The sequence below is a fragment of the Agelaius phoeniceus genome, chromosome 11, assembly GCF_051311805.1.
Source record: "Agelaius phoeniceus isolate bAgePho1 chromosome 11, bAgePho1.hap1, whole genome shotgun sequence".
NCBI lineage: Eukaryota > Metazoa > Chordata > Aves > Passeriformes > Icteridae > Agelaius > Agelaius phoeniceus.
This window is the reverse complement of record NC_135275.1, coordinates 66,154-80,481: the sequence shown is the minus strand read 5'-3', so window position 1 is coordinate 80,481 and position 14,328 is coordinate 66,154. Positions and strand designations below refer to the sequence as shown.

Below are 14,328 nucleotides of genomic sequence, written 5' to 3'. Positions count from 1 at the left end.
AATGCTGACCTTAACAGTAGAGCGTAACCATGATCCCAGGCCTAATGATTTGAGCCATCCATCAATACCAAGGCCCGATTCTACCTGTAGGTTCCCATTTAACCTCCGCAACTCAGAGAGTTGGGAGTGAATGGACTGTGAATTATCAGAAAGATTCATGCAACACATGCCCTCAAATTCTTCACAACCATGGCCTTGTGCAAGTAAAAGAAAATAATTGCAGCTCTATTTTGAAGTGTCGCATGGTGAATAGAATCAACATCAAGCAAAAGGCTAGAAAGTGCCAAAGAGGTGGCATTGGTTTGCTTAGAAAGCCAACATCTTATATGTTTAAAATAGCATGAGCACCTGCTGCTGATACCCCTGGAGTCAAGAAAGATGCTGCAACTATGGCCCCTAGGGACCAGAATTTTACATCATCCCTGCAGTCTGCAGCAAATGCATGAGCCATTCATTTATTGCGACGATGGTGGTGGCTCATGTTTAGTATCATGGACATGTTGGCTGTAAGTAGAGACAGCCGTCCAATTGTATACAGTCCCCCGTGCAGCATTGATGGGATACCGGGCCAAGCACAGTCCCCACATATCAGGAAGTATCCTGCTGGCAATTGAATAGGGTCATTTGATGAGATTGACACTTTCTTTGTGGTATAATTGCACCAGGCTGTTGCATTATGGTAGACAGCCATGCTGGAAGTTACAATATTGGAATGGTTCTTGACTGGCAGCTGGCTTCTATGGTTAAAATGAATATATGCATCTGCCATCGCTGAACCTAACAGCTCCAATTCTTGGGGTTCCTGCGGTGCTATGGGAAAAAAGGAAACCCATTGATCCCAATTATCCACACTTGCCCTAGCACTGTTGACTCTACAGGTGGGTACATGTGAGGGGCATGGCCAGGAGTCTGCTGGTAACCCAACCAACCAGATTGTAAATGGATTGCCAGGAGAAGATAATGACAGGCAAACAGCCTCCTGTTTAGTTAAGGTTGCCAGGGTGACCCCTATGTTAGTCTTGGGCTGAAGTGGGGCCCATGCTTGATGGTCTGCACTGTCCGCAAAAAGGTCAAAGATTAGTATAGTAATAGCATAAGGTCTCCATGTCACCCTGATTTTTCCAGGCACTGCTGTGAACCACCCAGACATTTTGGAAACAAACATGTTTGTCACAAACCTTTAAGAATATATCTTTTTTCTTTTTCTCTTTTTCCCTTCTGATCTGCCTAGATTTAACCTCTTTAGGTTTCTCAAACAATCATCCCACGCTCGGTTGGGATCTTGACCTCCTGAAATAGGACCTATTACACTTTACTGTGACAGGGGAATACCCTGACCACACTTAGACTGTAAAATACACGACTGAGATTGCCCTAAAGTGCATTTGACTAAATGCTGGGTTTCCCACCTAAACCATGCAAGGATTATCTGTTCTGGGGATTCATACAACTGTAACCCTTGGTGGCTAGGTAGCTTTGTAAATGCTTCAAGTTCTCTTTGCCAGGAGTTGAACTGTTAATAGAAATCACAGCTCCTGCACCACGATTCAGGTAATTAGGACTGATGCACCCACTTAGTTTCCAGACAACCCCCGCAAAAAAGCCGTATCTATGCAGCACAATGTCTATTATGACACTTAATACAAGCTAAAATCCTAGGCCCTCTAGATTCAAATGTAGAAAGCGCTGAAAGCAAGCTTAATATATCATCAACAGATTTGCACTGATCAACTGCTTGGTTGATGGCAAAACTACACTGTCCTTACAGTTTAAGAAGTATCGGTCGAAGGATGATCAAGAGCTTCGTCTCCACTCGCTGACGATCCTCTTCGCTCAGGTGATCGAGGTGTTCCATCAAACACAGCTGCTCGGGTCCATTTAGCAGGTACCTACAGAGATCCTGTAGGGGTAGAAACACAAAAATACCCATGGCCCCAGTATAACACCTTAGCAGGACCTTGCCATTGTCCTGTTTTAGGATCTCTGTATCTTACCTATACATCTTGCTTCACACCATCTTTTTCTTGTACATAATGACGAATTAAAGCAGGAACTTTACTTTCCCCAAAAACACACAAGTGATTCAAAACAAATAAACACTTTAACAATCTTTCTTGTGACTCTCTGATATCTGTGTATTTACTCAAATATCTTTTCAAGGTACCATTTGCTCTCTCTACGATCACTTGCCCTGTAGGAGAATTAGGGATGCCTGTCACGTGTTCTATTCCCCACATTTGCATGAATTGCTTTATTCTTTTGCTACAGTAAGCAGGCTCGTTATCTGTCTTGATGCGCTGTGGCACTCCCATTACTGCCAAACAACTACTGAGATGTCTCTCCACCTGCCCTGCTTTCTCACCCGTTTGTGCTGTGGCCCATATAAAATGACTATAAGTATCTATGGTAACATGCACGTACTTCATCCTTCCAAACTCAGCAACATGTGTGACATCCATTTGCCAGGTCTCATTTGTGTTCAGCCCTCTTGGGTTAACTCCCAGACCTAACCCGCAGCCCCCATTATGATGACTACATATGGGACAGGCTTTGACTATTGCCCGTGCCTCCTCCATAGGTATCTGAAATTCTCTATGGAGGCCTTTTGCATTTTGGTGGAACATGGAGTGTGCCACTCTGGCCATAGTCTGCCTGGGAATTGGAGTTGCTTGTGTGATTGAGACTAGCTTATCTGCTCGCGCGTTACCCTCTCCTAGACCAATCTCCCATTTGTGACTTCTGATATGGATAACAGAGAAAGAATGCTTCCTCAGCTTAATTGCCCTCTGCAACTGTATAAACAGTTCATGCAACCTCCTGTTTTGAACCTCTTTTATAGAGGCATCCTCTATTCGTTCACACACTCCTGTAACATACAAAGAATCTGTCACTATGTTGAGAGGCCCAGAAAAGTGCATCATGGCCCATACAACAGCCAATAGCTCCATCGTTTGTAAGGTATCCATCTCGGTAGCTTGGAGTGTTTGATGATGCCATTGTCCTTTTTCCTGCCAGGTCACTGCAGCGGTTTTGGATTTTCTTCCCGCATCCGTATAAACAGTTCTAGCATCCGATAAGGGCTTTAGTGATCTTTTTGGGCATTGAATCCAACTCCACTGTCCTATCCAATTCAATGGTATATTGGGAATATCATCAGTGGCAATTATGCTACCGGCTCCCAACAGAGCCTCTTGTAATTCCATACTGTTTGTCAGGTACCAGGTCAATGTACCCTTCTTCATTGGTATCCGTATCTGACCAGGTTCCTTTCCCATACTCTGTAACGCCCGTTCACGACCCTTTTTCAGCAAATCAGCCAAAATTTCAATTTTTTGAAGAAGGGTTTTATGCTGTTGGAGTGGAGGAGATATCCATTCCAAAGCCCATACCTCCCCTGTTTTTCTGTCTTGCTGAGTAAGCGCACCCAGTAAAAATTTAGTTCCACACCAAACTGTCAGCTGTATAGGGATGTTAAGATCACGTCTCTGAACACTGCCTTGTGTCACACAGTCCAGTATCTGTTGAAGTGTCTTAACCTTCTCAGAGGTTATATGGACAGGCTGTGCTGGATCAGTTCCTTTCAGTAAAGGTCGAAGTTCATCTAATAGTTCATTAGGGATGCTTACAATAGGGTGCAGCCATTGTAGATCGCCAAGTAACTTTTGAGCATCATGAAGTGTATGTATTTTAATATTTAATTGCAATTTCTGGGGGCTTACAATTTGATCAGTAAGTATCCATCCTAAATATCTCCAAGGTGCAGATAATTGAATTTTTTCAGGAGCTACATCTACTCTATGTAGTTTCAGGGCATCATGTATTTTTTTGAATTTGTTGACCTGTAAAAGGTTGTGGCTGCGCAAATAAAATATCATCCATATCATGATAAATGATTGTTTCAGGCCAGGCCTGCCGCAAAGGTTGTAAAGCATTGTCAACACACAGTTGACACAAGGTGGCGCTGTTGCGCATGCCCTGGGGAAGATAAACCCATTCAAATCTCTTGTCTGGCTCTTCCCTGTTTAGAGCTGGCACAGTGAAAGCAAAGCTCCGAGTGTCTCGAGGGTGAAGAGCAATAGTAAAAAAACAGTCTTTAAGATCAACAATCAAAAGTGGCTAGTCCCTTGACAACATGGCCGGATTAGGTAATATTGGTTGTAAGGCTCTCATAGGCTCTATTTGTTCATTTACAGCCTGCAAATCATGTATTAAGCGATACTTCCCCGACTTCTTTTTAATAACAAAGATAGGGGTATTCCATGGACTTGTTGACAACTGTAAATGACCTTACTTATATTGTTCATGTACTAGTATGTGAACTTGTTCCAGACTTTCCCTTTTTAACGGCCATTGCTTAACCCACACAGGAATGTCCGTGGTCTAAGTTAATGGGATTTGGAAAGTTCACACAATGGCTATTAGCCTAAAGGGTTCTCATTTGTCAGTACTACTCCCATTTGAGCCAAAATGTCTTGACTAATAAGGAACTGTACAGCAGGGGGCAAATGTACAATTGACAAAACACTCCACAAAGTTTTTCCATCAATAGTTACAGATAACATGGGTGATTTTCTTGCAAGTGTTAGGCCTCCAACCCCAGTAACTGGCACTGTGGTTGGCTGCAATGGCCAGTTGTGGGTCCAGAAATCTGGACTAACAATGCTGGAGTCCGTGCCAGTATCCAATAATCCTTCCAAGGTTTGCCTCACACCCCGATACTCCATTATTACATTGCGCTTTGGACTGCAATACAGGTTCATTATTAATAAAATAAGTCCTCCAGTGGAACCAAATCCTCGCTCCCCTCTCGACTGTGTTTGATGAGGGGCTAAAGTTTACCCATTTGTTCTAAAGGAACCAATTGAGCTATCTTTTGTCCTTTCTCAATTTGTATAGGTGGAAAAAGAGTATGCACCACAACACAAATTTCCCCTGTATAATCAGCGTCTATTACCCCAGGTAAAACAAATAATCCCATCATAGTAGCCGATGAATGACCCAGAAGTAAAGCTCCCATAGGTAATCCATCAAAAATGATTGGTCTCTTTATTCCAGTCAGAACCTGTTCCAGTTGGGTGGTCATCAAGGTTACTGCTGCTGCGGCTGCCACGTCCAATCCAAGGCTCCCGGCGGTGGCTGGTTGGAGGGAAGCTGGGCTGAGGTGTTGACAGCAGCTACTTGTGTCTGGGCACGGCGGCTGGTGGATGCGCTGGCTTTCCCATTTTCCAAGCGGTGTCGGCAGGCTCCGGTGTTGTGGGTGTCCAAGCGACAATTTTGGCATCAGGCAGACGCTGGCTTCTTGACAGGCCTGTCGCCTGTGTCCTATACCTCCCCACCGGTAACATTTGAATCGGCCAGTAGATAGAGCCCGTGGAGTATTTGTTGCCGCTGCTTGTAGGGGGGCAAGAGCACCTAACACCTGACTCTGTGAGGCTTCTGCCTGTTTTTGTGAAACTTCTGCCTGTTTTTGTAATCCTGCTCCTAACTCCTTAATAGCATCTACTAACATTGCTTGAGTCCCTATGGGCACATTTGCCAATCGTTCTATAGCTTCTTCTATAGACCAATTAGCTCCTAGGGTATTAAATATGTTCTTTGTAGTCTGATTACTGTTCTGAACGGCGCATTGTTTCAACAAAGTACCTTTCATGAAATCTGGGACTCCTGCTTGCTCAATATCATTGGCTACCTTATCTATAAAAGCTCCAAATGATTCATCTCTTCCTTGCTTTCTTCCCATATAAGAAGGAATTCCCACTGGCTCTTTTATCCTATCTATAGGCAACCGCACCAGACGCATAGCCTCCCGACACTTATCAGGACTGATTAACGCCTGTGCTTCTGTCCGAAGAAAAGGCCCTAGACTTATTAACTCCTCTGGGGTTACCCCATGTAATGGGTCGCCTGGCTGCCGTATTACTGCTACACATTCCTGACAGAATGACTGCCAGTGTGCCTTAAATAAGAGCTGCTGATGCTGAGTGAAGATAAGCTTCGCTATTCCTCTGCAATCAGCCGGCAGCAAAACTTTAGTCCCCCAGATATAATCAATCATTTGTTTAGTGGGCTCACCGGTTACCCTAACTTGACTAACTGTGGACCGTAACTGCGACAACAACTTCCAGTCTAGAGCAGTTATTGTTGCTTGAAACCCACCCCCTGCTACAGGAGAATATATCACTGGACAAGCAACATCCATAGCTGATTTTATAGCTTCCTCATCCCCTGTATCCATGATATTTTTTGCTACTGCTGCCTATGCTTCCCTTCACTCTCATGCAATGGCCCCCACTAGGTCACTTTCTGACCTAGGGATCGGCTCATTACTAGGAGGAGGAGAGTTTGACACAGGCAGTGTGGACGGTGCTGTTGTAGCACATGCAGGGGGTGAGCTGCTGCTTGAAGCAGGAGCCGATGTTGGTGGCAAAATGACTTTGGATGTAGCAGGGGGTAAAGGACAATTAAACCAGTCCCCATAATCCTATTCTTTTCATGCGCCACGCTAGCGTGCTTAGCAGCCTTTTCTTCTGCCTGATATTGTAATAACTCATCATGCACAACTCGCCACAACTTTCCCAACTTTTTTGCAGTTTTATCATCATCTATGACTGCCTCCCACAGCTTGTCCCCAAATTTGCGCCACTCTGTCAACTCATGTACTGTACGAGGATTTTGAAAAACTCCCTGTTCATACCCATAAGCTAACAACCCAGGAAGCTCTTTCTGCAAATCTATGCCCTTAAACTGACACTTTTGTAAAAAGCAAGTAAATAAATCATATGCTGCTTGCCTTTCTCTATGCATTTTAAAAAAGTCAGCGCGCTGTTGCAGCCCTACAAGGTCTCGGCAGCACGTATCGACCGGGCTCACTATTGAGGTCACCCAGGGCGTGGCACTTTCCCTTTTTCAGCGGTGCTTTCGTTGTCCTTGCTGCGACAGGACCTGAACTCCTACACCGATCCACCGTGGTTGCCATTGCCAGTATCACGTTGCGGGATCACCATTTGTCGGGTCAGCGGAAGAAATGCAGCACTCAACAAGAGTGATCAGCAAATCTCCAAGTTTATTGAGATGTTTCAGACATATTTATATTGGTGTTAATGAAGCTTATACATATTGCAAAGCTGAGCTCATTATTAGTTAATTATTTATCGGGCAACCACGCCTACTTCTCTTTTCTTATAGTTATTTTGTTATTACTTCTACATTCTTGTGGTTATTCTGCTGAAACTATCTCCATATTTCTGGCAAAAGTTCCTCTCCCCCATCCTAATGTTGCAGCAAGGTCGCATCAGTGATTGGACACTGACTGCTGACTCCTAGACTTGCTTTCTGTAAATCTTAATCAGCGGTATCATGTCTACGTGACCTTTCTCAGCTAGCCAACTGTCCACAAAGCTCTCCACACATAGGGCCCCGCAGTGTCATAATGGTGACTTGATTCCATGGGTTCTAGCAGTGTCACAATGGCCCCTTGATTACAAGAAGACCTGCAGTGTCACACTGGCCCCCAGGTTCGAGGGGGTCCCACAATGTCACAGTGGCCCCCAGGTGTCATAAGACCCCGCAGTGTCACAATAGTCCCAAGGATTCCATGAGGCCTTGCAGTGTCACAATGGTCTCCGTGGTTCCCCAGGCCCCACAATGTCGTGTGACTCCTCTGTTCCATGAGCCCTGCAATGTCACAATGGACCTTTGGACGCTGGGGCTTTGCTGTGTCACAATGGTCTCCTCTGGCTCCACAGTATCACAATGGACCATTGATGACAGGAGGCCACTCTGTGTCACCCTGGAGCTTTGGTTCCATGCAGCCCTGCAGTGTCACAATGGTCTCCTTTGGTTGCTCAGTGTCACAATGGACCAGTGATGACATGAGGCCCTGCAGTGTCACAATGGACCTTTGGTTGCATGCAGCCCTGCAGGGTCACAAAGGCCTCTTGGTTTCATGAGGCCCCACAATATCACAATGGTCCTCTTGGTTCTGTGGGGACCCCCAGGGGCACAATGGTCTCCATGATTCCATGGTGCCCTTCAGTGTCACAATGGTCTCTGTGATTCCATGGTGCCTCTCAGTGTCACAATGGCTCCTTGGTTCCATAAGGCTCTAAAGTGTCTTAATTGTCTTTGCATGGTTCCATGAGGCCTTGCAATGTCCCAATGAACCTTTGCTTCCATGGAGTCTTGCAGTGTCACAATGGCCCCTTGGTTCCATGACACCCCAAAGTGTCATAGTAGTCTCCATGGTGCCATGAGGCCCCCTGGTGTCACAATGGACCCTTGATTTTATGAGGCCTCTCAGTGTCACAATGATCCCTAAATTCCATGGAGCTACACTGTGTCAGTACAGTCCCCTTGGTTCCATGAGGCCCAGCAATGTCACAGTGGTCCCTTGGTCTCAAAGTTTCCACAGTGTCACAATGGTCCCTTGGTTCCATCACCCTGTCCTGGTGCATTCCCCCCTGCCTTTCTCAGGCCACTCTGCCAGCTGAGAAATGCTCCTTGGGCCTCAGCCTTGGCCAACAGCCCCTGGGCTCAGCTCCTCTGCAGCTCATCACAAACACTGTCTGCTCCAGGCACTGCTGCTGCCCAACCAGCTCCTGGTTCCTTTAGCAGCAGCCCTGGGAACTGGTTTTGTTCCCTCAGTGGCACAAGATCCCTGTTCTCACCCTGCCAAAGAAAGCTGTTGGTGCCCAGTGCGGCCAGGATGAAGCATTGCTGGGACTGAAGCCCCTCTCTTGGGGCCCTGCAAACAGCGCTCCAAAAGGAGCCCTTGGAGCTCTCCTGGGCCAGAGACTCCCTCTGAGCAGAGCCTCTCCGAGCCGGGAACTCTCCCGTTTGCTGCACTCAGGGATTCTGAACAAGCACAGAGCCTGGGCCGATCCCCCCACTCCTCCAGGCTCAACCCTTTGCCCGCTGGGGAGATGCCAAAGCATCAGCAGTGAGCATTCCCTGCCCTCAGGGGAATTGCTCCCAGGTGCCTTGCACTGACTCTTTGTGTCTGTGTGCACACAGGAGTGCCTGTGCTGGGGAAATGTGGCAGAAATGCTGCTCTCTGAGGGCTTGGAGTGCCTTGCATAGCTGAGTCAGTCAGGCCTGTAGGGAAGGTTAAATCACAAGGTCTAAGTGAAGTTAAATGCTGCTAAGAGTTGTTCTTAGTTGCTAAGTTGTTACCTTCAATATAAGTTATCAGCTAAGTTAAATATTCTTAAGTGTTATTCCTCTGTTAAATTGCTAAGTCATAGTTTTAAGTTAGGTTAAATGCTGTTACACTCTGCTCTTTTGCAAATTTGTGGAGTTGAAAGTATCAGTTAAGGTTAAGGTATAAGTTAAGTCCTGTTAACTTTGAGCTCTGTTAACCTTTTAGGCCATATTCCTTTTATCCTTGCCCTCACTGTCCTTGTGTCACACACACACACAGAGGGACAGTTCTCGGTTCATTTCTGGTTTGACTGCCTGGATTCTGTTTGGTTTTGTTGTTGCTTTGTTTCCCTGGTGTGTCTGAAGTGTCCAAGCAGGAGCAGAGTGACTCTTGCCAAGGAACTTTGTGCTGCTGCCCTTAATATTAAATCTGTTTTTTGCTGCTCCCTTGCTGGGGATTTTTTCAGGGCTCTCAAGGCCTCGTTGGTAGCTGGGTGAAGGAGCCCTGGCCCAGGCTCTGGCCCTGGGGGACACGGGGACGCTGCCAGGGGGTCCCTGTCCCCCTGTGCCACCCCCAGGGCCCTGGCCCCTGTCCCCGTGTGTCCTAGGGTGACGTTATGATGCTTGTATCCCCATTCATGTGTTCTGTTTATGTTTATGTTCTGTGACTTTAAGACTGGCTCTGAAGAGTGAAAGTTTTGTTTGTGTTTTCTTATCAGCCTGGCAGGACACAGAGACAGGGCAGTACATGGTGCTGCTTTTGCTTTTTTTGCTTTTGCTTTTCGCTTTTCTCTCTCACTCTTGCTTCTTCCTTGCTTCTGCTTGCTCTTGCTTCTGCTCATTAGCTAGTTTAGCTAAACAGTCCAAATTTCTTCCTAGACTGTTTCTTCTTTCCTTTTTTGAACTAACTTGAACCTGCTGCGGACTGGGACCTGGGAAACACCGAGAGTTTGCACCTTGTGGCCTGCAGCAGCTACCCCAGCTCAGGATGGACTGATAACAGAGCGACCACCTCCAAGAGAGACTTTCTGAATTTGTCATCTTTTTTCAGAGTGGTGAAAGAGTGGTGTCACCTGGCATTTTTCATTTTGTATGCTGGGGGGTGCTGTGCCTATTAAATAAACAGGTTCTTTCCCCTTCTCTCCGAGTAATTCTTCCCAAACTGGTTTAGGGGAGGGGCCCCCCTTTGGAGATTCTCTACCAAATTTGCCCTAAACCAGGACAAAATTTGGTGCCCAATGTGTGGGGCTCGAGAGAGAGAGTGAAAAAACCCTGTTTTGAATGCATTTTGGCTGCCCTTACTCTGTCTTCATATATAGCAGTTAATAGCCATGTTTTCTGAGTTCATAATGTCTATTGGGGTGAAGGTTTGCATGCATTTCTGGTCCCTAGGGTTTTTTGAGATCTTAATACCTCTATGGTCCCTAGGTTTATTATCTTATCCAGAAACAGCTCTAGTATTGTCCCTAATAGGTAGTTTTTACAGCAGAGGGGCAGTGACCACAATAGCTCTCCTGCTGGGCTTGGTGGTAATGATTTGTAAGGAGTTTATAAACATGCTGGGGTCTGCTCCAGGTATGAATGGTTAATGGCTATGGTTATGCACCCAGTTTGTTAGAGGAGGAGCAGGGGAGGAGGCTTTTCAGCCTTTGTTTTCCTTCTTCTCCTCTGAATCTGTAGCATCGCTATTGGAGAATGTTCAGATTCCCCTGAATGTTCAAGAGACCATCTTTCTGGTATTCAATCTGGTAAGCTTCCTCTATACATCTGCTGCTTCTCCAGAATGAGGGCTGAGATTTCTAGACGGGCTGATGAGACCCCTGACTCAGGAGTAGACCCAGGCGTGGAACATCCTGAGTGGTGTGGGAAATGGGAGGATATGGGCCAAATCCTGAAGGAATTCTCTGACCCTATAGTCTGGGACTTTCCCCATGAACAAATTCAGAACCCAACTGAGGTGGGGAAATACCTGAAAGAGAAGTAGCAGGATGAGCCTAAGGAGAAAAAGATCATTACAGTGAACTGGGCCCTGGCTTGTGCTTATCACACACTGCTAGATACTGTCGGGCAGCAGACAGAGGCAGGGGGGCAGGGAGATAAATCAGCAGCTATCCCAGTCCCTCAGGCTGCAGCCAACACCCCAGGCTCGAAGCCAGCAGCCAAACCAGACAGTGAGCCTAAGCCAGCAGCTAAACCAATGGCTGCTGCTACCAGTACTAGAAGCGGAAAGTGCACGGCCAAGACTGATCAGCCAGTGGATGATGATGATGATGATGCAGGAGAAGGAACCTCAACACTTCCTGACATAAAATCAGGAGTCAAAGCAGCAGGCACAAGATCAGAAGCCAATATTGAGTCCTTTTCCCTGAAGGACCTTCGTGGCCTACAGAAGGATTACACTAGAAGACCTGATGAATCCCTAATTAGTTGGTTAGTCCATCTTTGGGATGCTGCAGGTGGGGCTACAGTTCTGGATGGCACTGAATTTGGAATCCTTGTCACATGATCCTGTCATCGATCAAGGAATGATGAGGGGGGCTAACCCTCACAGCCTCTGTTATGAGTAGAAAAGTTGTCCATTTTTAAAAAAAAGTTGCAGAGTTAACAGGTTAAACCAATTGCTGCTAAGTTGGAGTTTTAACTATTTGTTGTTAATAATTTCATGTTGGAATCACCTGTTGTTAATTGTTTTTCTTTAATTACCTGTTGTTGATAGTTAGAAATACCTCTTTGTCAAGTATCACCCTGCTGCTTCCTGGAAAATGGCACCCAAGACTGTGATGAGGAGGTGACATCGGGGCTGGTATGCAAATGTGGAAACACCTCACCAAATCTAGCAGGGAAAACCCCTAAAACAATGAGCCACCATGGACTTAAGAGATCTAAATGATGTCTAGGGGTGAGGAACTGAATCCAGTGTCTGCTAAGATCCTTTTTACCTTTCACCCTAACCTAAAGAATGTCAGCTAGAAAGAGGACCTCAAATGTCAAACTGAAAAACAGGAATTTCCTTGTGCTCTCATGAGGACAGAAGCCCCAGCTCTGCCTGCAAACCTGCAGACACAACTGCACTCTTCCTCCTCCTCCGTGCCACTCCTGGGAGCAGTGGCAGTGTGTGCGTGACCCGTCGGTTCTCCCTACCCAAGCTGATTTTCAAAAAAGGCATTGAAAAGGAGTAAGATCTCCTGCCCTATTTATTTCAGCTGGGCACTCATCCAGGATGGCCACGCCTGAAGAGGACACCAGGACTGGGATGGCTGCCCACTCTGGACCCCCAGGACAGCTGGCTATTAGGACTAGAGAAGATCGGCTTGGGACCAGTGACGCGGAGGAGCGCCGGACTGGTGAGAGTATCCGGCAGCAGGAGCAGGGGGCGAGCGAGTGGAGTGTGAGTGAGACGAGGGCCGGCAGCTCGGATCCTCGGAGCGAGTGGGGACCTCCCAGTACCGCAGTCCTGGACTCCCACAAGGGGGCCAGCCAGGAACGGGGGCCAGCGAGTGGGATTGGTGGTGGAGGCACCTCCTAAGGGGTAAAGAGGGCCCCCCCTCTGGGCATGCAGAAAAAATAGTGTGTGAGTGGCACGCAGCCCAGAAGTCCTGATGCGTAAGTCCTAATGAGGGGAGTTAGGCAATTTAGAAAATCAGGCAGTTTTTGTTTTTAAGTCCTGATGAGGGAGGTCAGGCATGAGTCTTGGTGAAGGAGGCCAGGGTCTCGAGTTTTTAAAGTCCTGATATGTAAGTCCTGGTGAGGGAGGTCAGGCAAACTAAAAATCAGGCCACTGTTTTTGTTTTAAGTCCTGACAAGGCAGGTCAGGTAAATCACAAGTCCCGAGAAGGATTCGGGCAAGTCCACAAGTCCTGCAGGCAAATTAAGTCCTGACAAAGGGGTCAGGCACAAGTCTCAGCGAAGGAAGCTGAGGTCTCCGCACATGAAGTCCTGATATGTAAGTCCTGACGGGGGAAGTTAGGCAATTTAAGAAATCAAGCAGTTTTTATTTTAAGTCCTGACAAAGGAGGTCAGGCACAAGTCTCGGCAAAGGAGGCTGGGGTCTCGAGTTTTTAAAGTGCTGATATGTAAATCCTGACGAGGGAGACCAGGCAAACTAGAAATCAGGCAGTTCTTTTCTTTTAAAGTACTGAAGAAAGGGGTCAGGCAAATTTGAGTCTCGGTGGAGGAGGCTGGGACTTCTCAAATAGGATTTCTTTTGAGTTACCTGTCAGTACATTTCTTTTCAAGCAGAGGCACCTTTGTGATTTTTTTGTGGAGGCCTGAAAAACATGAGAGGACGTAATAGTAAGAAGAGAGGCAAGAGACTGAAGAATATACCCCCCCATAGTCCCTTAGTGAACTGCTAGAGAGATGGGATTTTATAGAGGCCACGGAGGGATTAGATAAAGTTAGGATGATTCACTACTGTTTAGAAGTCTGGCCAGAGTTAGATGTGCAAGGAGGATGGCCGTGGTATGGGACAAAAGACAAGTGGATGTGTCAACAACTGAGTCACTATCTGACAGCTCGGAAGGATACCGATCCCGAGCAACTATTATATGCAGCATGTTGGTTGAAGAGTGCTATCAGGGATGAAGGTGTGCAAATTTGTAAGGTGCAGAGGAAGGAAGAGGGGAATGAAGGAGGAGATGCTGGAGTTAGAGAGAGTAGTACAATGTGGTGTCGCACGTCCCAGCTAGATGGTGACGGGGGGGTGACAGTCCCCCTCTTTCGGGGCTCCACAGACTCTCAGCTACCAGTGGAGGCACAGCATGGAACAAAAGGGGCCACAGCACGGGCCTGGGTGGCACTGGGGTTCCTTTATGTGATGTTAAACTCCCCGAGTCCGGGGTCCCAGGCTACGAACTGGGGGCAAACAACAGCTTATAAAGGGGGGCAGGTCTCAAGGGAGGATACAATGTTCAGCTAATCAGGAGAACTGGGGGTGGGACACAAGGCAGGGAATATAAGGGAGGAAAACTGCTTGGGATAGGAGGGGTTAACAACTGGATGTGTGGGGGGAAAGGGGTTTGAAACTTGGCAGGGAAGTAGCTAAGTAACAACAGATAAGTTGACACCTGGCTCGATTAAATAACAAAGGCAGGTCGGGGTCACTCTAAAACAGGGGGAGAAATAACCCAAAAGGACTACTAAACAACAAATCAAACAATAAATGTGCCAAATAAAAAACACAACACAACA

At 46.8% G+C, this 14,328-nt stretch overlaps 1 long non-coding RNA gene across 3 annotated transcripts in view; it reads right to left on the bottom strand.

The window, feature by feature from the left end:
* LOC143694988 (uncharacterized) overlaps nucleotides 1-14,328 on the bottom strand; it is a 31,764-nt gene continuing 17,436 nt past the window's right edge. For all 3 annotated transcript variants that reach the window (XR_013183826.1, XR_013183827.1, XR_013183828.1), the window contains exon 4: nucleotides 1-13,406. This is a non-coding gene — a long non-coding RNA (uncharacterized LOC143694988). The remainder of the gene's footprint in view (nucleotides 13,407-14,328) is intronic.